Raw genomic sequence first — 22,261 nt, forward strand, 5'->3', positions numbered from 1 at the left:
GTAAGCAAGTCTTTGGGTGGTTATGAAACGCTCACAGCGCAAATGTGTGAAAACCATTCCTTATTTTAGAAAACATTTTTTTTGCAGCTTAATTTTAGCTCATATTAATATGACTGAAAAATTAAGTGAATGAACAAAACGTGGAATAATGCAATAATTTGCCATGCTTTTATTACAACATGATTTATTAGGGAAGTGGTGTATTATTTCGGTAAAAGCTTTGTGGGAGAGGATTTAATTTGTGTGCAGGTAATAGCAAAATTGGAAACCTGTTAACCTTAAATTTCTGAAGACGGTAGCCTTATATTCTGCACTGAATATACGCTATTTGTCAATTTGGTTGTTCTCTGTTGAAGTTTTGACAGGAGATTGGACATCGCATGCAGAAATTCAGGGACGTTCTTTTAAATTATCATTACAACTTTCATCGCAGTTACTAATCTTACCTCTTGTTTCCTTCTCAATGCTTCTCGACAGCGTGTGCACGTACCTTTGTACAGAAAACCTATTCATCAAAATGACTGAATATTTTTCTCTGGCCCATATTTTCTTCAGAGCTCCTCTGGCTATGGAAGTGATTACATTATATGACAGCTGTGGCTGTTTCCAGATATGACAATAGCAAGACAAATGGCCTTTTTACTTTAGTGACATTCTTTGTCTTAAAACTTTTGTTTTCTTTGGCAAAACATGTATACTTTTCTGTGTTATTAACAAACAAATGGACATAACGCTATTCAATCCTCCTCTTGCAATTTCTACTAATCATTTCAGATATAATACTTGGGGAACAAAGGAAGGAAAGTGTAACTAATAAACGCTGTATTGTATTACTGCTCCCAGCTAAACTCTTCAGTTTTCAAAGAGAACATGTGGCATTTGCAGGAAATGTGAGATAATCAAATAATTTCTAAACTGAAATGATCATATTTCAAAAGAATAGCTCCTGATTTATTTCGCAAGTCTTCCACGTTTGCATATCTGACAGACTTAACACTCGCAAACTGTGGGAAAAGCAACTGCTAAAAAAATGTTGAAAATACATTTGCTGACTCAAAGTTTGACAGTCATTAATCAATTCTTTTTAAGCTTCTTCATTTTTTTTGTGAAAGTTTTAGCTGCCATAGGCTAAGCATGGCTTCCTGAGACTGGGCATTGTTCGCAGATAGTTTCGGGGTTGATTTTATCTCTGTATCAAAATTCATTATTTCAGACAGACTTTGAATTATCGGTAAGTCTGGCCTCTAAATCTTGTCATTTTTTTTCATCATGAGCTAATGGTATCCTATTATTTACAGTCTCTGTTTATTGGTTCTGGGCATTGTCTTCCATCATTCCAGTCTATTAAACTTCATTTGTTTTATATCGTTCGCTGTTATAATTTCCACATAGTTCAATTTACAGTTATGATTAAGGCTGTCACTGTGTACCTTAGTTTTTACTCTACAAGTTAGTGTGGGGCAGGAACTTCTGATGGTGTGACAATTCAGTAGAATTGCTACTCTACTAGAAAGTTCTTGCCTTAAAGTTCTGGCGATCCTATCTCTCCCGACCTTCCGACGCAGGCCAGGTGAAATCTGGGTGTGCAATGTGTCCCCAAGGTTTATCATAGAATCATAGAAACCCTACAGTGTAGAAGGAGGCCATTCGGCCCATCGAGTCTGCACCGACCACAATCCCACCCAGGCCCTACCCCCACATATTTACCTGCTAATCCCTCTAACCTACGCATCTCAGGACTCTAAGGGGCAATTTTTAACCTGGCCAATCAACCTAACCCGCACATCTTTGGACTGTGGGAGGAAACCGGAGCACCCGGAGGAAACCCACGCAGACAATGTGCAAACTCCACACAGACAGTGACCCGAGCCAGGAATCGAACCCGGGACCCTGGAGCTGTGAAGCCGCATTGCTAACCACTGTGCTACCGTGCCATTTAGGGTTGAAGGACTGTAGAATCGAAGGGAAGTATACTCCTCCTCATTTTTTATGATACTAGTTGCCATAAGTTTAAAGTTTCAGCCAGATTTGAAAGTCTTTGACAAGGTAAATGTATAAGGTATATGGGTAGGATTGTTTGGGGGGGTATTGTGGGGGGAATCGGGGGGGAGGTGCGTTGGGCCATGGGTCAGGCCTTGGGCAGAACTGTTGGGTATTGTAGGTGTTTGACCTTGGGATGGGGTGTTGGTCAGACCTTGGGTGGTATTTGTGCTTGGGATCTTGGTGGGGGCGGGCCGGGGTGAGCGAGTCAGATCAGTTGGGGTCTTGGGTGTGGCAGGGGGTAAGATCAGGCATTGGATGGGGCGAGGGGTTTGGCCGGGGAGGTTGGACTTTGCTGTTGTTTTGGTTGGGTCAAGCGTCAGGGGAAGGTTGGATTGGGTTTTGGTGTCAGGGCGGGGCTTCTGGGTGGGTCGAGGCTCAGGGAGAGGTTGGTTTGTTCCATGTCGGGAGGTCAAGTCATGCCTTGGGGGTGAGGTTGGGGCTGCTTGGGGGTGGGGATGGGGGGACAGTTGGATCAGTTTGAGCCTTGCATGGGGGCTGTTGGGTTGGGTCAGGTTGTGCCTTGGAGGAGGGGAGTCATTTGGGTCTGGCCTCAGTTGGAGGTTTGGTCAGGTCTCGTGGGAGGGCAGTTGGGTTGGGTCTTGGCTGGAGGAAGAGAGAGGGTCCATGTTGTTTTGGACTGGGCCTCCGGTGGTGTGGGGGATGGGAGGGCGATTGTTGGGTGTTGTGACAGGTCCGGCTGTGCTAGCTTGGGCCGGCCATGATGGGGGGAGTTGCGGCGGGGGTTAGTGGGGTGGGTGACTCCCATTGGGGATTAGGGGTGGTGGGGAGAGTCCCATAGTGAGTTGCTGTGTGCCTGGGCAAGAGTAACCCTCTAGTTAGGAGGTGTTTTTAATTCTTCTACCTTTTTCTGTGTAACTATTGATGTAAGACATTTGGAGTTTGCGATTTAAATCGTATTTGCAGGCAATTGCGTGCAAACCTTACATTGGAGCTTCGGGCAGTGGTGGGGTGGGGGAAGAGGGGGTGCTGGGTAGGGGTGCAGGTGGGAGTTCCCCTGTTCACCTTTGGAGTAACATCCCACTCAGTACAATGCATTGGAGCTCAGAAGTTATGGCCCATGGTTACTTTGTGTTCAGTTACATTGCGCATATTTTATTTTTCAGTTTATATTTTACATGGATATTGTATCTGCAAAATTGCACCATGATGGCAAATTCCATGATGCTTCTTAGAGGAGCTTTGCTCATTCCATTATACATTCACCAATGTTTTAGCCAAGGAAACATGAGGTCAGTCAGATTGAACTAATAAGAATTGAAAAGATGCTTGCCAAAATCTTGCTGGCGTTTACGTCGGCGGGATCTTACTGTCTCACCAACAGCACACCCTCGTCATGAATTTCCTGTTGGTGAGGGGGTGGGTTTAATGGGAAACCCTGTTGACAATGGCAGAACTACAAGATCCTGCCACCAGTGAGCAATGCAGTCCCTCCCGCTGCTGTGAAACATGTTGCGAACAGGGAGGAAAATTCCACCCAACGTTGGAAACCGTTTGGTACCCAATGGTGACATTAAATGCACATTCCTCCAATGGTTCTGCTTGTAATAGCAATGTGCAGGAGAGGCCAGCAGGCCAAACTCCTGGATCTGCAATTTCAAAGGAGTGTGATTCTGGGATCTGGCGTGGGTGTGATTTCAAAACCACTGTCCCGCAAGTCGTCTCGGCTTCTTGATGTCTCCAGGACAGTTTGTAATTTTCAAATGGCCAGCAGGGATGATGGAATGGGAAACCTATTCACCTCCAGTTGACACCCTATTAATCTCCTTGAGGAGTTTATTAAGGGGCCTGATCCTTGAGGAGTCTAATGCAGAGCAGTGCACAAGTTTCTATTGGATTTCTCCTCAATGGTATTAGGGCACTGCAGTTTTTCCTTCTGATACCCTGTTTTGTCTCAATCCTGTATGATATTGGTTGTGGATTTTTCAATGATTTGTGCCTTCCTTCTGTCTTGTACCCATTCTCTATCGCTGAGCTTCAGCACTGGTAGCTCAAGTGCTCTGTGTGTGATTAAAGTTTTAGGGTCTAGACAGGGTTTTGGGGATTGTCTATTCTCCAAGTACGCTGCTTGAGTTCGTAATTTCTTAAAACCATAACTTTTTATTTAGGGCGAGCTCTTAAACATTTAGATCCCTATGTAGGTCGGAGTTTCTCCTCCTTCCAGAACTCTGTTACTTCTCAGTCATGTGATCTGACATCATTGTTATATCAGCATGATGTTTGCTTATTTGAACCCTTTACTCTATAGCTCCCCCCCAAGTCTTTAACCCAATCATATTTACATCCCCTATATCCCCCCAACAAAGTCTCGGACTTCACAAGGATAGTCTCTGAGGTGCCTGAAAACAATCTCCCTGATCTTGTTCTAATCATGGGTGGGATTTTCCTTGCCTCTCATTGGCTGGTGGCAGGATCGTCTGGTCCTGCGGCTGCCAACAGGCTTTCCTGTTTCACCCACAACCTGCCACCAGGAAACCCACAGTGAGTATTCACTGTTGGCAGGATTGGAAGATCCCATCAGCCTGAATAGCTGGAAAACCTTGGCTCTTCTTTGAGGTCAGGGATATTCAGTCCTTTCCCTTCTGTTGGTGTGTGTTCTTCTGGGTGGGTGTAGAGGAAATAGGACAACAATATGTCACAATAGAAAAAGAAGCATTGGCAGTAACATGGGTGTGCTAGAAATTTTCAGACCATGTTCTGGGATTGTTTTTCAAAATAAGACACGAGTCACAAAAGGGTGACTCGTGTCTTATTTTGAAAAACAATCCCAGAACATGGTCTGAAATTTCTAGCACACCCATGTTACTGCCAATGCTTCTTTTTCTATTGTGACGTATTGTTGTCCTATTTCTGTTAGTGGCCGACAGGAATTTATACAGGTTTACACTTACATGAAATAAAACTGGCCCTGGACCTGTAGATGGTGTATCTGCTGCTACTATGGTCGGTAATTCAGGGTCATAATCTGCCAAGATTTCAAAAGTGATTAAAAAACAGCTCTCTCAAGGGATCATAAATGTCTATTACATTTGATAGGAACTTGCCTACTTGGTTGACCATCCCAAGGAATCTTTGAAGCTCCTGATGACTCTGGGTTGTGGAAATTCTCTGCTTTCACTTTTTGTGGATCAGTGGCTTGAACAATGTGGCCTAGAAACTTGATCATAGGTTTGGCGAACTCAATTTTTCATTCCATGTTAGGCTTGCATTCTGCAAGACTCTCAGGAATGCTCTGACCCGATGATCATTCTCTCCTCTCTTGGAGACATATCCGGCTATGTCATCCATATGACGTATTTCTCCTTCCATGCCTTCTAGATGTAAGACATTGTTCTCTGGAACATTTCTGGAATGGGTACTATTCTAAAAGACACTCTATTGAAACAATGAAGACTGAAGAGCATTATAAATGTGGTCAGTAATCTAGATTCTTTGCCCTGAGGCAACTGTCAAAATCTACTGTTCACATCCAATTCTGTAAATAATATACTCAACGCTCTCATCCATTGAGGTCATCGGGTGGATCTCATGTTCCACTGATTTGTTTAGTTGAGTTAAAGCCACACAGACTCTTATAGAACCATTTGGCTATGGGACAGTAACCATTCCTGAACACCAAACAGTGAGGTAACCGCTTACTTCTCTATCTTTTCAATTTCACCCTTGTCTTTGTCCAAGGGTGGGTGAAGAACTTGTTCTTGGTGTGAAGAGGCAAATTGTTTTAGCATCAGTTTGTACGGTGATAGGGTACGTGGCTTTGAACTTCCCTTGGCCTGTAAACAATTTTGGGAATTCACATTGAAATGTTCTGATGGAGTTCTCTTCAGCATTTCATCCACTCCCTAGATTAATTCCAGTTTTAGGCATCCCTTTCTGCTAAGTAGACAAAAGATTGAGGATTTCTCGGTCTTTAACTTTCAGCTCTGCCATTTTGGGGTGTTTGGCTTGATGCTAAATGTTCAGATTCAATGGCAGCAGCTCTTGTTGCCGTGGCTGCTTCATTCATAATCTGGTAGGAGACTGTGATACTGCAAAGGTGAACTCTGATACAGAGGAGGCCTGCAAGGCTTGGATTGGGCTGAGTCCAGGAAAAATAAATGTGTGATTCATGTTGTTTTACCATCATTAGTTCATCACCGGGCAGATGTTGACTTTGTTAGACACTGAAGAAAGTGACATTCAGGATTGCTGGAAGATTTGTATTCAAATTTATGCTCATTCATATTTCTCAGCCACCTACCTAATTTCTTTGTCCCACGTATATCAGATTTAAATACCAATATTGTTCGTCCAAGAGTCGAAAAATAACTTTTAGGTGAGTGTGCTATACTGCTGGGTATTAATGTTAGAGGTAGCTTACTTTGGTATTTTACAGGTCTGAGGAGTAATGTTATTTATTGCAGAAATACTGAGGGAATGTTTAAGAGTGAGAGCAAATATTAAATCAACGTTTAATTGGGAGCCTCTGTTCTCTGCTGGGGGCCACGTGATGTTTTACTGTCTATTTGAAATAACTTTTTAAAAACATTTATTCTGATCACTGTAAGTGGGTTAAGGTTCAAGAGTGTTGTGTAAAGAGATGGGTTAGCATTGAGTAAAGTACTTGTTTCATATTTGCATTGGAAAGGGTGCAGAAGAGATTTACCAAGATGCTGCTTGGTTTGGAGGGTAAGGACTATGAAGAAAGGTTGAACAAACTTGTACTGTTTTCATTGGAGCGTCGGAGAATGAGGGGGGACCTGATAGAGGTTTACAAGGTTATGACAGGCTTAGAGAGAGTGGATAGTCAGAGTCTTTCTCCCAGTGTCGAAGGGTTAATTACTCAGGGGCATAGGTTTAAAGTGAGAGGCGGGGAAAGTTCAAAAGAGATATAAGGGGCAAGTTTTTCTCACAGGGTGGTAAATGCCTAGAACGCGCTGCCGGAGGAGGTGGTGGAAGCAGCTTCTATAACAATGTTCAAGAGGCATCTGGATAGATGTATGAATATGCAGGAATAGAGGGATATGGACCACGTAGAGGCAAGAAAATAATAGGTTAGAGAGGCATCTGTGTCTGTACATACCTGGTGGGCTGAAGAGCCTGTTCCTGTGCTGTATTGTTCTTTGTTCTTCATTTACTTGTTTCATTTGAAAACTTGCAACTTGTTGCAGAGTATATTTCTCCAATGCAGAATGGTGAATGCTAAACTTTTGCACTAACTGTTTAGTAAAATTTGAACGTTCAATACTTATCAGGCATCTTAGTCACTTAGCAAGGTAAAGATGTTTATTTTGGCTGGTATGGAAAGGAAAGTTTCATCTTTGATGTTGTAAAGTTACTATTGGTCAGAAATGCTGTGTTTCCATGTTAGAATGGTTTTATTTGTTAAAGCATTTAGTGCTTTGAAGGGCAGTTTGTTTTTAAATATATAAGTACATTCTGAGTATCATTATTAAGGATTGTTTCTGAACACAACAGTGAAAAGAAGCCTGTTTAAAAGTATAGACTGGTGTCCTCATACTCAAACACAACACGAGAATATTTGTACATCTAATACAGCACATAGTGAGACCAGTGAAGCAAATTTGTTTTTTCTCCAATTTTCATCTGCTTATGTGAAGAGGTGCTTATTATTTTGAAAGACTCAAGTGTTTGAATGCCAGATAGCCAGAAATATTACTGCATTTGTGAAGAACATAGAAAAACAGCTGAAAAGAACAAAGGCGAATACTTCAAAGGATTTACCCCTCAAAGGAGCAAGTCAAATCCAAATGGTTTGAAAGGGATTTGCTGATCACTGTTGATCTAAATCTGTCGTGAGTGTAGACTCAGTATGGACACAGGCCCGTGTAACTCTGAAACCTTCTGAAAGTGAACCACTCAGGGGAATTTCAAGCAGAAGTTCAAGCAACATTGGCACATGCAATACATATTTTACGACCTTTAATATTGTTAAATTTATTCTATGATAGCATGCGTTTTCACAGCATATCTCGTAACGGACTTTATAATTTCAGAGGTTCAGAAGTATTTCTGTTACACCTTATTTGCACTCATCAGATTCCTGCCACTTCTGGTTTGAATATTTTGGAGCTCTCAAAAATTATTCTGAAGAATAATTCTATAATTCTAAATCCACAGGTCCAATTTGTACTTTGTTTTGTTATGCTCACTTTCTAAAACATGGTTTGAAATTTTGGCTGTAAGATGCACAGTCACTTTAAAAATCTGTTTGGATATAGGGTTGCACAGTGGTTTGCACTGCTGCCTCACAGCGCCAGGGACCCGGGTTTAATTCTGGCCTCGGGTCACTATCTGTGTGGAGTTTGCACATTTTTCCTCTGTCTACATGGGTTTCCTTCGGGTGCTCCGATTTCCTCCCACAGTCCAAAGATGTGTGGGTTCGGTTAATTGACCATGCTAAATGGCCCCTTTGTATCAGGGGGACTAGTTAGGGTAAATATGTGGCGTTACAGGGATAGGGCCTGGGTGAGATTGTGGTCGGTACAGACTTAATGGGCCAAATGCCTCCTTCTGCACTGTAGGGATTTTATGGTTCTATATTCAGATCTTTACATTGATTCCACCCTGGATCCTGCCTTAGTCTGTACATGTTCAGACTTGCAATAGTTTGAAATTTGGAGAAGACACAATTGCAGGTAATTTTAATTTTGGTCAGCAGTGTAAGAAGCACAGTAAAAATCACTGCTCATTGCATTACTTGATTTTCCGTTTCACTGAAATCAATGGAACGAAAAAGTTGGTAAGATATTTAGCGGGTTGCCAGTTCGATATTGTTCTTTTATGCTGTTGCCCAAAGTTAAAATTAAAGCAAATATCTTGAAGGTGGTGGCTTTAATGTGCACTTGTGCAGGACTCTCAGCAACATAACAGAAGAGACAGAAGCTCCGCTGCTTTGTAAATACAATAAATTAAGACTGCCTAACATGAAGTGAAGTGAAATCATGTGGATTGAGTCAATTTTGCTTCATGTAAACAGGGCCTTTGTTATGGAAGTTAAGATGTTCCAGGATGAACTGATAGTTATATTATGTGTGCAATAAGGAGTTTTTGTTGGACAGAACCCTGAACTGAAATGGCGTCCTACTTTTTAACAGGATTATGTGACAGATGAGGTAGATACAGATAAGGCTGTACAATGCATCTTTAGTCTCTCTGCAGCACACTCTAAGCCAGAACCTTTGGAGCTCACAATTGCACACACATTTTGCCCCATTTAGAAAGAATGTTGGAAATATTTTCTTGATATGATCTAACTTTAATTAAATTTCAATAACAGTATGGGTATTATGTTCCATAATACATTCTTCTGAGCACCAATATAAAGCTTGAACTTTTGTGGTATGTCTGATTGCAAATAGATTCCTGATAATTAAAAGTGCTGCTGTGTTTTGGAAAATAAAAAACGGTTTTGCTGAGTATCAGTACAGCTGCTCCTTTCATAGATTACACAAAAGTCCAGCGCTTAAAGGTAAATCACTAAGTTAATTTAGAGCAGATATTGTGTGCGGATTAATACAGATAAAATTCTGTAATGACACCGTTCCCAGATCTTGAGTATCTTCTAAACCAGCACTGCTTAGAAATATATATTATGGGTGGGATTTTCTGCTTCACCCCACCACCACCCCCCCAACATTTTTTTTTAAGAAGTGGCCTGCCAATGGATCTCGCAGTCCCACTCCTGTCAACAGGGTTTCCCTTTGATCGTACCCTCTGCTGCTGGGGAACCCACGGCTGGGGGATTGCCATTGGCAGGACTGGAAGATCCCACCAGTGGGAATGGACAGAAAATCCCACCCTATATGCTTAAATTTCAAAAGTATGTCATGTTTATAATTGGTTCTTGTGTAATTATAGGGTTCTCTCTCCCTTGCATCTCATTTGAAGCGTGCTCCCTCATCCTGGTGTTGTGCTCTGTGGGCACTTGCGGCTCTCTACGTACCTCACCTAGAAATCATTCTTCCCTTTGCCCTGGGTGAACATCCTTGTCCTTTGGGAGTGCATTTCAGAAATCCAGGTTTGTGCCTGAATGATTTTTCACCCATAGGAGTCAGAATATCATGGGTAATGCATGCCCAGAATTTGAATATGATCTCCAGGCCTACTGAGAGTTCAAATAGGAAAATTATTCCTTGAGATTGACAATGGAGAGGCAACGTAACTGAACCTCATCCCTTGTCCTAACCTATCCTGTGTTAAGTTGATATCCACCCACACTTACATTCCAACAGGGGGGTCTGGATATCAATTACCAGAAGCACTGACTGATAATTCACCCTCACTAGTTCACTGTGACTGAGCCTAATTGTGAAAGTAGAGCAGATAATATAAGTTAATAAACAGAGACAAACAGAGTTAACATTTTTAGGTTGATGAACTTTCATCAGAACTGCAAAATATCGGATGTAATATGTTTATACAGGTACAGAGTTATGGAGAGATGGTGGAGGACTTGGCAGGAAAGAGCAAAATTGAAGGTCTGTGATAGTTGTTAGGTAACAAAGAGCACCTGTCAAAAGGAATGGTGGTGCAAGACAAATGGAGATGACAACGAGATAAGTAAAGAAACAACAGATTGGTCCAGAGGAGCTGTAAATATCAGAATCATTAACAACAGCTGCTCAGGTGGAAGTTATGATCTGGAATTATTGAACTCAATGGTGAGTCCTGAAGACTTTGAATTTCTGAATCAAAAACGATTTCCCAAACTTACATTGCATTGCTGTCGGATAGGATTCCTGACATAACCTGCGTGGCAATGTGCAACAGTGATATCAATCTTTAATTTCACCATCTGATCATACATCTTTGACCAGTTTAAAAAATGACTTCTTTAAAGCAAGACTGATGGCTGCCACAAGTCACTTGACCTCTGATACTGCAAGTTGACCAGTTTCTGGAATGTTCCAATGTGAATTACAATTTTGACATACCATGACATTCTTCAATGGAATTTTGCACCTGCTGATGTTGAGAACCAGTTAAAAAGATTTACTGAAACTAAAGTGAAACACATATTTGCATATCTGTAAGTCTATGCAGAGACAGAAGGTGGAACTTTTTCTTTTTTCATCCAAGTGCTGGCTCAGGTGAGTAAAGCAATGTGCAGCTCATTGGCTGCACAGTCGGCTTTTCTTGCCATGTTGTGCAGCGCATAGACAAAGAAAAATCAGATCGTGGCCCATGCTGGCACACTGATGGAGATAGCCAAAAAGAGCTGGCAACATCTGGAACCCTGTGATCGGGGCATCCTGACCTCCTGACACACATGGGGACATGGACACACATGGGGACATGGACACACATGGGGATATGGACACACATGGGGACATGGACACACACGGGGACATGGACACACATGGGGACATGGACACACATGGGGATATGGACACACACGGGGACATGCCCCCACCCCCTCCCAAATGAACATGGGCAATCACCCATGGGCTTCCTCATGGCCTCCACCTGCACAAAAACACGGAACCCCACCCCCATGGAGCTCCCCAGAGGGTCCCCCCTGACACTGCCCCCTGGCACCCTGACATTCACAGACAATAATAAATAAAATGCTGTAAGTACTCAGCATGTCTGGCAGCATCTGCAGAGCGAGAAACGGAGGGTGGAATTTCATGGCCCATCCTTGCAGATTTTCCTGTCCCCTCAAAGTCAATGGACTTTTGAATGGCTGGCTGTACTTTCCAGCTCTGCCCCCTACCCCCTGAGAGTTCCTTTACCTTATGAAATCTGGAAGTTCATTCTCTTTTCCTGGGATCAACACAAATGGTCCACCACTGCTTCCACTCTGATTTCTCTTCCACGTTCTAGCTATTCATTAAGGTACAAGAGTCCTTGAAGTTTCTTCATTAGCTATTGGCAAAAGATACGCTAATTTATTTAAAGACCTCTCAATTCTGGATTTCACATTTCCAGCAAGGGCCTCCCTGTGACTCTGATGCAGTGTCTTAAAACATCAGAAAATACCTTTGCTTTCCACTAATCAACAAGCTGATTATTTCCAGAACTCTAACAGCAACAAAGTTAACTGCTTTTTATTGAGCATTTAATATGCATCGGTCATTCAAACGCCCCCCACCCCTGCCCACCTGCTCCCCCCCCCCCCCCCCTCCCTCCAGCCCCCATCCTCTCCCCTGGCATGACCATTGAGCCAGGTATCCAGCTAAACAAATCTTCTAGTTGTAATTCTCCTTTCCAATTGTGTCTGATGCAGAATATCAGCTCCCAAAATGTAGGATACGTCAATGTTGATGGATTTTGCATTCACTCTGTTTCATCTATTGATTTCAAAGGAGCTACATAGGATCAAAAGCTACACAGTCTCTTTTCTGCCTTTCCAATCATCCAACAATATACCCTCACTGAACTCAGAGATAACTCAAATCAATGAATCTCACTAAGCTCCACTTATCTCCATGGCATTGTGAGATGTAGACTATTCCCAGGTAGAAATGCAAATTAACTACCTTTTAATTCTGGGAAACCACAAGAATAACTTATGTTGCTTACTGAAACAACTGCAGATGTCATGTTTCCAGTTCTTTACCTTGGTAAGATCACCTGTTGTTTTATGACTCTTGCCCTTTTACATTGACTTGATCTAGTAAACACAAGTTACCTTTCTAATTGTCTCAAGTCCGTGCGATTTTCCAACCTCTAAATATTTACTATGGGTGGAATTCTCACTAAGTATTTTGAAGTATCATACTGGCGAGAATAATGGAGTGATCCATGCTAGTTTTTCAGGTGTGTTCCGCACCGCAATTCTCTCACACAGTCATTTTTTTGGAGAGTGGTGAGTTGTGTGCCAGTATTGGGGGGGCCTAAACATGCCAGTGAGCCTGGCTTCAGAGCACTCAGGGCCATTTTGCAAGGGTGTCCTGATCTCTCAGTGCACTGGGAGACCCCTTCCTTCTTCCCACAGATATTGGGACCCCCCCCCCCACCCCCTCCCTGACATGGGTCACTGGCATCGTGGCACCAGGGCCCTCATGATGGATGCCCACCATGACTCCCAACATGCCCCCCATCATGACTGTCTTCCTGATCCACTTCTGTCAGACACCTCTTCGCATAGCACCTCCATCATAGTCCCCATTCCCTTGGCACTGCCCCTGGCTCACTGGCAGTGTCTGACTGGCACTGCCATGGTCTCCAGTGGCCACCCAAGGGCACCACCCGGCCGTGACCCTCCACTACCCCCCCCCCCCCCCCGCTCCGCTGGCATGACCATTGAGTCAGGTGTCCAGTAGTGGAGACCAGTAGCAATTCTCGCCATCATCCCGCTGTGCCCGAAGGCCAGAGACTTCAGTGCTCTGGGATTTGAATGACTGATGCATATTTAAATGCATCTTTAAATATGCTAATCTTTCTGGACATGATCCAGTTTGTGCCATTAGGAAGGGGCTGGGAGACTCTCAGTGATTGGCGCCGGGTGCAATACGGATTTTTAGGTCGGCAGCCTGTTCTCCGAGATTGGTGAGGCAAGGTTGGAGAATCTCCCATTACGGTTTTATCCCCACTAAATTTGCATTCAAAATTCAATTTCTAAAACCAAAAATCTATATTCCTAAAATATATAATTGATGACATGAGGCATATATAAAAATAATGCGCCAAAAGAAAAGAAATTGACCCTGAGGTTTGTCTTCATTTATATTATTTAAAATATTACAACTTAGAATATTTTATCTATGTTAACAACTATCTTATTAAACCAACTAATATATTATTCTCCCCTAAATCTGTTGTTTTGTCCATTAAACAATTCATTTTGGGTGTATTATTATGTTCAAGTTGTATCGAACTAATACATGTAATAGTCAGTTCTTCACTCATGTTTGTAGTTTCTGCAGTGCCAAATCCTAAAGAAAACACCTCAGTAAACTCCAAGGTCAGACTCTCTTTCATCTGCTCAGTTGCAGGTATTGCCAAAAACACTTTCATTGCAGAAAATGGTTCATCTTCAAGGACTAAGAACATACCAGAAGTGTTTTTAAAAGATACTGGCCGAGATTCGCTGGCCTCCCCTCAGCACTTTTCTTGGCGGTGAGAGGTGACGTGCCATTCGCTGGTGATGGGAACCTCTGGTCCCACCGCTGTCGATGGGTATTTCCATTGAGGTCACCCCATGCTGGTGGGATACCCGCAGCAGGGGTGCACCACCGGCAGAATCAGAGCATTCTGCTGGCATGAATGGCCGGAGAATTCCAGCCACTGTCCCTCAAAGGGTTAATGTAAGGACTCTCGTTGCTGCTGTTCAAGGAAAAGGCAGCAATTTACAAGAAAAGGTAACTAAGCAGTTTTAAAAAAGCTGGAATCCTCTTGACCCTAATGGATTGTTTACAGGAGGGTCACATGACTTTGAAAAAAAAACCATGCCCTGAAACTGTGTATAAATGCTGGTCGGCTGCTTTGTTTTGGGAGAAATAGAAAGGGTCAACAGCTTGGGTAGAGAAGACAACAGCTCCTGAGGCTTTAGAGCCAGTCCAAAGTAACAAGTAAATGCAAATTTCTCCCAAGTCCCCTTTGTTCAAGTTTTCTTTGAAGCAAGGAATTTGCGGTGATTTGCAATTCCTTAATATTCCTTCTTCACCGCAAATTGTGCACTAACAATGACAGGCACATTCACTAATCACTAAATTTCCAGCAAATTCTGAGGCAATGTTAACAAACACAAAAATGTGCAGGTTAGGTGGAAATGGCCATGCTAAATTGCCCCTTAGCATCCCAAGATGTGTACGTTAGAGGGATTAGCAGGGTAAATACCTGGGGCTACGGGGATAGTGCTTGGGTGAGATTGTTGTCAGTACAGGCTCGATGGGCCAATTGGCCTCCTTCTACACTGTAGGGATTCGATGATTCTATGGACCCGAAAAAAAGTGAGATGAGTATTTGTCCTGGAAAAAGGATTGGGATTGGGGCTACTGTTCATGGAGGAACATCACATTTTTGTGTAGTTATTTCTGCAACATAACTTGATGTCAAACCAATATGCTGGTATATAATCTACCCAAAGCCAATTATTTGGAGATGTTATCTCCAAATATTATGTTATATTATATAAAAGACAAAATGGATTTGAACTCAGATGTTATAAAAAGCAATAAAACGGGATCAGTTTCTCAAGCAAACTATCTGAACACAGCAGGGAGGAGTGGGGAACAGGTAACAAAGACATAAGGACCAGCAGCAGATGATGGAGAAGAAAAGGATCCCATGAACTGAAAGCATTTCAACAAGAACAATGGGAAATTGGTGGCCTCTCTGTACATGTGTTGGCCATGTCTCTCCCGCATTGGACTGATGGAGTTTTGCTTGTCAGGCTGTCATGTGCTCCTGAACCTGTAATGATGGAAACTAAGATAAAAGCAAAATACTGTGGATGCTGGAATCTGGAACAAAAACAGAAAATGCTGGAAAATCTCAGCAGGTCTGACAGCGTCTGTGGAGAGAGAATAGAGCCAACGTTTCGAGTCTAAATGACCCTTGAAGGTTGATTAACTGAATCAGGAAAACCTGGTTTATGTCAATCCATTTGAGATGTGACTGGACAGCAAAGATTATGATCAGATTAATGTTATGAATTGTTAACATTCCCCAACACGCCCCCAAATTTATTCCAGGAACACAATAATTCCGGCTCAATACCTTGAAACTAGATCATAAACACATTCAGAAAACTAATCGGATAGCTACAGTTTCTCCAGGCCACGGAACTATTTTACAGCAACTAGAGCTGCTGAGAACTGTATCCCATGTTGATGTTCAGAACACGGTATCAACTGACGTGCTCGATAAAGAAACACTTGCAAAGAATATTTTGTATAACTTGAGCTTTATTAAAGCTAAAAACAACGCTCAATGAACATGAACTATTCTTTCCTTGCTGGAATGCCAATTGCCCTTAAAACATTCAATGAACACTTGAACTGCCTTTTTGCTCAGCACTTGCTAAAATACTAATTATTTGTTGCAATAAAACACAACGCTCATGGCTTGAACTCCAATTGCAAGGTGAGTTGATCAGTCTTTCTTCCAGTCGGGTCATCGTCTTTTCCAAGTCCTGGACTCAGAGTACCTTCCTTCATGTGTTAGCTGTTCCTGCAGGTCGGTGCTGAAATGTCTCCGATGTCCCTTCTTTTATCCAAGTTCTGCTTGTGTTATGTCATGTTAAACATATATACCTGGCCCAAGTACTATTGTCTCATTAAGAATTAAACACACCAATAGGAATAATCAGGATCCTCCTGTTTAACCAGGTTAAGTTAACCAAGATCCCATTGACGAGTTTGTGCAATATCCAGTGAGTAATGACCTGATCAGGGTAGCCTTTATCAAGCAAGATATCTTTGAAGTGCCCTAGTTTGGCATTAGATTTGTATGGTGAACAAATATCTCAGACCCTATTTAGAAGTTAGGTGATATCTTGCAGCGCAAGGAAGTATAGGAGTCTCAAGACATATATGGGCCAGTGAAAGTAGGCTGGCAGTAAATAGTAGTTGAGAACCGTTGGCAAATTTCTCAACCAGCACATTGAGAAAAAGGAGCTTGTTTGACTGCTACATTTCAAAGGCAAACTTGAGCGCTGGCTGGAGCCTATTAAGGTGTGTAAGGAAATTCTCACATGCAGTTGCAAATGTAAATGTAGCAAAGGTATCATCTATACAGCAGAAAATGGCAAGTTTGGGAGGTTTGGGATCATTCCATTGAGCCATCGCATCTAGGATCCCTAGAGTGGGATTCTCTGGCCGTTCACGACAGTGGGATTCTCTGGTCCCGCTGCAGTGAATAGAGATTTGGCTGAGTGCCAATTCTCCGTCCTCGCTGGCGGTGGTGGCTGGGCGTGAATGGCTGGAGAATTCCGGTTCTGGTAAAAATCTAATCAGTGGGAATCAAGGACAAAACTCTTCACTCATTAGAATCGAACCTAGCATGAAGGAAGGTGGCTTATAGATTTTGGAGGCCTAGGATATTGCTGAAGGAATTCCTTAGGGTAGTGTCCCAAGCACAAGCCTTTTTAGCTGCTTTATCAATAACCTTCACTATAAGGTCAGAAGTGTTCACGGATAAGTGCACGATGATCAGTGCCATAAGGAACTCCTCAAACTGAAGTAGTCTGTCCTTGATATTCACCATTTTACCATGCCTGAATTCTCCACCGTCAACATCCTGAAGGTTATTGTTGACTAGAAAATTGACTGGACTAGCCATATATTCCTGTAATGCCTTTAATGTATTTAAGCATCCCATGCAGGAGGATTATAAAACTAAGTATGCCATTGAGCCAAATAAGGATAATTAGGTCAGATGACCAAAAGCTTGACCAAACTGGTAGGTTTTATGAAGTGTCTTAAAGGAGGAAAGCAAGATTCAGAGGCTGACACTTGTAAAGAGGGTATCCCAGAGCTTGTGGTTTAGGCAACTGAAGGCACCACCATCATAGGTGGTGCAATTAAAATCAGGGGTGCATAGGAAGTCAGAGGAATGCTGATTGGAATTTTATGGGACTGGAAGAGATTCAGAGATAGGGAGGGGCAAGGCCATGGCGAGATTTGAAAACAAGATTGTAAAATTAAGATGTTTGGCCAGGAGTTAATATAGGCCATTAAGCACAAGGATGATAGGGAGATGGAATTTGTTGTGAGTTGAGACACAGGTGTTTTGGATGACGGAGAGTAGGATGTCAGAGACTAGGCTGGAGGATGTTGGAATAGCCAATTCTAGAGCCAATGAAGGTATGAATGAGGATTTCAGCAGCAAATGAGCTGAAACTCAGGTGATGTCATAGAGATGGAAATATAATGGCACACATAAGAAATTGCAATCTCATCTCAGGATCAACTGTGACACCAAGGTTGTGATCAAACTGACTTAAACTCAGATTGTTGCCAAGGAGAGGGATGGAGTCGGTTGCTCAAGAATGAATTTGGAGCAGGGAACAAAATCAATGGTTTTAGTTTTCCCAATAGTTAATCACAGGAAATTTCTGTTCATCCAGTACTGGATATTGGATAAGCAGACTGACAAATTAGCAACAGTGGAGGAGTCGAGAGAACTGGATGTTGTCAGTGTGCAGGTGAAAACTAACATTGTGCCTTTGGATGATATCACTGAGGGGTAACATGTTGATGAGGAATTAGGGGGGTGTCAAGGATACTTCCTTGAGGGACACCAGAGGCAACAGTACTGGAGCAGAGAACAGAAGTCATTGGCTACAATGGAACCAAGTGACAGGAGTTCCACACCGAGATGGAAAATACTATAGAAGCATTGGAGAAGAATGGTATTGCCAATTGTGTCAAAGAATATATTCAGATCAAGAGGACTGAGGAGGGAAAGTTTATCTTTGTCACAGTCAAATAGAACACCAAGGGCAATTAGGAATGGCATAAATATTCGCTTTGCGGGAAATGCTTATATTCCATTATTGAATTATAAACTTTGGGGGCGATTCTCCCAGGCCACTGCGTTGCTCTAGCAGGAGCGGTTCACTCCAGCAGGGTTTACTCCTGCTCCCTATTAACGGGGAGCTGACGATACTCGAGGGAACAGATGCCATGGAGGGCCCCCCCCCGGAAGCTGGGTGGAAGTGGGTGCCCCCTGGCACTGCCAAAGGAGCAAACTGGCAAAGCCCAAGGGGCATCTTGGCACTGCCCACTGGGCATTGGGTAGTGCCAGCGGGGTGGGACCTATTACATGGGTGGGGCCTATTGGGGGGGCCGATTGGTGGAGGGGGTGAGGGGAGTTGGGGGGGAGTCCTACTGCCACTCTGCAAAAGGGTCACTGGGAGAGGGAGGTAAGTTGCTGATCAGAGTTGGCCATCCAGGTGGAGGGGGAGGGCTGCTGGGGAGCAGGGCCAGAGTCAGAGAGATTGGGGCTAGCGGGGTGGGACATCGGGGAAGCCAGCGATCAGGGGGTGGGGGATCTGAGGGCAGTGATGCGGACGTGGGGCTGGCCAGAAGTTGGGAGGCTGGCAGTATGAGCTACTGCACATGTGCTGATCTCTGTTCTGACAGATAGGTGCGTGAGCAGTGGCTCACTCAGCGCTATGCTGCCAGCCTCTCCAGTGGGAGGGAATAGACCCTGCCCACTGATTTTCAGAGTGAATCAGACTAGGACATTCTGCAGTGCTCAGTGTGTGGGAGATTCATTCTGAAAATCATGCTAAAAGAATTGGCAGGAGTTACTCTAGTTTTCACACGAATTCGGCACTTAGAATTCTTTTTGGGAGACTCTCCCCCTATGGTTTTATGACAGAAAGGTACTTCTTGAAATTAGTTTGATAGACCTACCCAATATTTTTCCTGTTTTAACATTTGTTGGATGTTTTATGCAGCTATTTTTTTTAGATGTATTTGATCGATGAATTTGAGGACATTGTGGCCATTTTTCTGGTGCTGAATGGACACTTGAGCCTCCATTTTTTTTTATTATTCACTTGTGGGGATGTGGGTGTCAATGGCTAGGCCAGCATTTATTGCTTCTCCCTAGTTGCCTTTGAAAAGCTGGTGGTGATCTTCCTCCTTGAAGCGTTGCAGTCCATGTGATGTAGGTACACCCACAGTGCTGTTAGGGAGGGAGTTCCATGATTTTGACCCAGCAACCAACAGTGATTTAGTTCCAAGTCAGGATGGTCTGTGGCTTGGAGCGAACTTCCAGACGATGATATTTCCATGCATCGGCTGTGTTTGCCCTTCTAAATGGTCGTGGTTGTGGGTTTGGAAGGGACTGTCCAAGGAATTTTGGCGAACATGGCATTCAGGTAGCACAAACTCACTGCGAATTGGACGTGCACCACACACCAGATTGGCATGGGCAGTGTGTGTGTCTCGAACAAGCATTGGGCATTTTACATGCCCAAATAAGAGGCCTGAAATGTTTTTGATGGCCTTTATGCAATATTGGCTTGTCCTGAGACGGCCAGCATTGGCACATGTTGCGTTCAAGTTATCCAGGTCCATTACCTTGAGGCCACCCCCTCTCTAGACCCCATACTAAAATTGTGACCCACTGGCAGCCACTGCTCACACACACTCTGACACATGTCCCATATTGCGACCTTGGTCAACCCAAAGCTGCTCCACCCCCACCCCTTATCTCAAACATCGTTACTCTCCCTGGATATAACCACCACTACCCTCCCTGTTCCTGACCACAATTATGCTGATTCCTGTTAATCGATTGCCTCATGGTAGCTTCCCTTCGCTCCCAATCGAGCTTTCCCGATTGCTCAGCTCCCGGTTCTTACCTGATGACTACGACTGGTGAAGTAGCAATCTGACTCTCAGGCTTTCTCCCACAGTAATCTACCTGGGGATGCCCATTAGATGTGTTAAGTTTGGTGATAAAGGCCTGATACCAATATTAAATGTGCCTCAGGTCTATCTGTTCAGGCACAGGGATCCTTCCCTGCACTGTGTGCATGCTTGTTCTTGAGCACAAATACATTGAAATGTATGGAAATAATACATATTCCATCTCATAGTTTAGAATATTACACTAAAATAGTCTTGTTGAACTGTGTATTTAGCCCCTGATTGAATGTGTAGACTTCAGTTTGATTCATTTTAATCCTTACCAAAGATCATTTCAAAATATTTTTTTATAAAATTGACTTGTCGTTTCCCAGTTTCATTTATGGAAAGCTGCCCCAATGGAAAAAGAAAACTAAAGGAAATACACTTTCAAATGATTGAGAAGGCTCTTAAACAATTATAATGGAATTTCTCATTGGAGGTGATGATGGATGATGAGAGTTATCTTTGTATCTGACCTTCATGATCTTAGGAATCATTCAGGGTGGAAATCATACAAAACTTTCTAATGAACTGATAATGACAAGAGACAGCTTTGATAGCCTAAATTACTTCCAGTGATGGAGTATATTTGGTGAAATGGAATAGATAATTATGCTTTATTTTACAGTTAAAATTAATGTTTTATCTTAGTAACTAACATATACCTAGTATTTGTGGATCTACAGAGGCATCTACCCTGAAAACCCAGCTGTAGTTAACAAACTTTGGATTGACTGGGATTCTGTATGCGAAAGTGCTGGTGAGTTTTTACAGCTTAATTACGTAAATGTTTTTTATGGAAAAACTATAGAAGTTAAATATTGTGTTATGATCTAGTGAGGGACCATGGTTTTGTTTAAAGTGGACAAGCTTTGAAATCCCAGTTATCTGCTCAGAGAATAAGACCACAAAGTTCCACAATTTTAAATAAAACAAAATAAACTTTACTAAGTCAGAAAAATAGAACAATATACAATATCCAGTACTCCAACATTCAGAACTAACATGAGGTTAATATTAATTAAAGGGCAAGCTTTGACCAAACACAAAACATTGCACGTTCAAAGGCAGATGTGACTAAGACAGATCCCATGGATTTTCTCAGCACCACACCCAGACCTCAGTGACCACGCTGTGTCACAATATCTCAGTAAGACTCTGTCTGCCTCAGGAGGGACTTCAACTATTTATGTTTGAAAATCTAGCCTCTGAATTCCTGACAAAGCCACTCCGACTCAGATTGCGAACCTCCTGATGGATCAATCTCGTCTTCTGAGACTGAGTTCCATGGAGTTTATAAAGCTGCACTCCTGCCTTTAATTATTCTAATTCCAATAAACTGCCCGCTTCATTAAGCCAGCACTGCCCGTGGGTTGCTCTGATCCCCAGTCTCTTGGTGCACCAAGCTATAAATGGCTCAAAAAACTTCTGAGTCTTCATAGCCTTCAACACGGAACCAGCAACTTTCCACCACTTTCATGGCTCTGCAGGACTTCTCTTAAGTGCTGGCCGAACTGAACATCTCACAGGGCTTTTCTGAACTGTAACTGCCTACTGACTGTTAACAGCAGCACCTTTTTGGAATAGAGCCTCTTCCTCTGCTGTACAGCACTCAGTCCCCCAGCAAACACACAGATAAATTGAAAGCAGAGAACCTTCTTAAACTCCAGCCATCTCCATGCCAATGTAACTTTTCAGGGTTCACTGAATGCTTTTAAACTAATTTAGATCTGCTTCCTCAAACAAGACATCTCTCTGGACCGCACTGCTTTGAAACAGTATTGAAATCATGGCCGGAATCTTCTGGTTGTTCCCACTGGGGGGATCTCCCATTCCTGGTGACGCCAAACCCCTGCCATGGGTTTTCCGGCAGTGGGGGGTGC

The sequence above is a fragment of the Mustelus asterias genome, chromosome 1 (genome assembly GCF_964213995.1).
Source record: "Mustelus asterias chromosome 1, sMusAst1.hap1.1, whole genome shotgun sequence".
NCBI lineage: Eukaryota > Metazoa > Chordata > Chondrichthyes > Carcharhiniformes > Triakidae > Mustelus > Mustelus asterias.